Raw genomic sequence first — 2,500 nt, 5'->3', positions numbered from 1 at the left:
GGTCACCGCGCAACGCAAGAACAGGCCAAAAACTGGCCAAAACGGCCCAAAAACGGGCCAAAACTGGCCATTTTTGGCTGCGCGAGCGAGCGGCGAGCGGCGGACAGCGAGCGAAGCGAGAGGCAGCACCGTCCCTGCTATACGAAAGCCCCATCCAGCCCTGTGCCACCCGGGGGGTTCCAGGGTGCTGAGATGGCTGACATTTTGCTCCGCTCACGACGGTCGCCGCGGCACACAAGAACAGCCCAAAAACAGGCCAAAACAGCCCAAAAACGGGCCAAAACTGGCCATTTTTGGCTGCGCGAGCGAGCAGCGAGCGGCGGACAGCGAGCGAAGCGAGAGGCAGCACCGTCCCTGCTATACGAAAGCCCCATCCAGCCCTGTGCCACCCGGGGGGTTCCAGGGTGCTGAGATGGCTGACGTTTTGCTCCGCTCACGACGGTCGCCGCGGCACGCAAGAACAGGCCAAAAACTGGCCAAAACAGCCCAAAAACGGGCCAAAACTGGCCATTTTTTGCTGCGCGAGCGAGCGGAGAGCGGCGAACAGCGAGCGAAGCGCGAGGCAGCACCGTCCCTGCTATACGAAAGCCCCATCCAGCCCTGTGCCACCCGGGGGGTTCCAGGGTGCTGAGATGGCTGACATTTTGCTCCGCTCACGACGGTCACCGCGCCACACAAGAACAGCCCAAAAACAGGCCAAAACAGCCCAAAAACGGGCCAAAACTGGCCATTTTTGGCTGCGCGAGCGAGCGGCGAGCGGCGAACAGCGAGCGAAGCGAGAGGCAGCACCGTCCCTGCTATACGAAAGCCCCATCCAGCCCTGTGCCACCCGGGGGGTTCCAGGGTGCTGAGATGGCTGACGTTTTGCTCCGCTCACGACGGTCACCGCACCACGCAAGAACAGGCCAAAAACTGGCCAAAACAGCCCAAAAACGGGCCAAAACTGGCCATTTTTGGCTGCGCGAGCGAGCGGCGAGCGGCGAACAGCGAGCGAAGCGAGAGGCAGCACCGTCCCTGCTATACGAAAGCCCCATCCAGCCCTGTGCCACCCGGGGGGTTCCAGGGTGCTGAGATGGCTGACGTTTTGCTCCGCTCTCGACGGTCACCGCGCAATGCAAGAACAGGCCAAAAACTGGCCAAAACGGCCCAAAAACGGGCCAAAACTGGCCATTTTTGGCTGCGCGAGCGGCGAGCGGCGGACAGCGAGCGAAGCGAGAGGCAGCACCGTCCCTGCTATACGAAAGCCCCATCCAGCCCTGTGCCACCCGGGGGGTTCCAGGGTGCTGAGATGGCTGACGTTTTGCTCCGCTCTCGACGGTCACCGCGCAATGCAAGAACAGGCCAAAAACTGGCCAAAACGGCCCAAAAACGGGCCAAAACTGGCCATTTTTGGCTGCGCGAGCGAGCGGCGAGCGGCGGACAGCGAGCGAAGCGAGAGGCAGCACCGTCCCTGCTATACGAAAGCCCCATCCAGCCCTGTGCCACCCGGGGGGTTCCAGGGTGCTGAGATGGCTGACGTTTTGCTCCGCTCTCGACGGTCACCGCGCAATGCAAGAACAGGCCAAAAACTGGCCAAAACGGCCCAAAAACGGGCCAAAACTGGCCATTTTTGGCTGCACGAGCGAGCGGCGAGCGGCGGACAGCGAGCGAAGCGAGAGGCAGCACCGTCCCTGCTATACGAAAGCCCCATCCAGCCCTGTGCCACCCGGGGGGTTCCAGGGTGCTGAGATGGCTGACGTTTTGCTCCGCTCTCGACGGTCACCGCGCAATGCAAGAACAGGCCAAAAACTGGCCAAAACGGCCCAAAAACGGGCCAAAACTGGCCATTTTTGGCTGCACGAGCGAGCGGCGAGCGGCGGACAGCGAGCGAAGCGAGAGGCAGCACCGTCCCTGCTATACGAAAGCCCCATCCAGCCCTGTGCCACCCGGGGGGTTCCAGGGTGCTGAGATGGCTGACGTTTTGCTCCGCTCTCGACGGTCACCGCGCAATGCAAGAACAGGCCAAAAACTGGCCAAAACGGCCCAAAAACGGGCCAAAACTGGCCATTTTTGGCTGCACGAGCGAGCGGCGAGCGGCGGACAGCGAGCGAAGCGAGAGGCAGCACCGTCCCTGCTATACGAAAGCCCCATCCAGCCCTGTGCCACCCGGGGGGTTCCAGGGTGCTGAGATGGCTGACGTTTTGCTCCGCTCTCGACGGTCACCGCGCAATGCAAGAACAGGCCAAAAACTGGCCAAAACGGCCCAAAAACGGGCCAAAACTGGCCATTTTTGGCTGCACGAGCGAGCGGCGAGCGGCGGACAGCGAGCGAAGCGAGAGGCAGCACCGTCCCTGCTATACGAAAGCCCCATCCAGCCCTGTGCCACCCGGGGGGTTCCAGGGTGCTGAGATGGCTGACGTTTTGCTCCGCTCTCGACGGTCACCGCGCAATGCAAGAACAGGCCAAAAACTGGCCAAAACGGCCCAAAAACGGGCCAAAACTGGCCATTTTTGGCTGCGCG

Source organism: Musa acuminata, unplaced genomic scaffold, assembly GCF_036884655.1.
Source record: "Musa acuminata AAA Group cultivar baxijiao unplaced genomic scaffold, Cavendish_Baxijiao_AAA HiC_scaffold_106, whole genome shotgun sequence".
Lineage (NCBI taxonomy): Eukaryota > Viridiplantae > Streptophyta > Magnoliopsida > Zingiberales > Musaceae > Musa > Musa acuminata.
The sequence above is the reverse complement of the archived record's forward strand: the minus strand, read 5'-3'. Positions refer to the sequence as shown.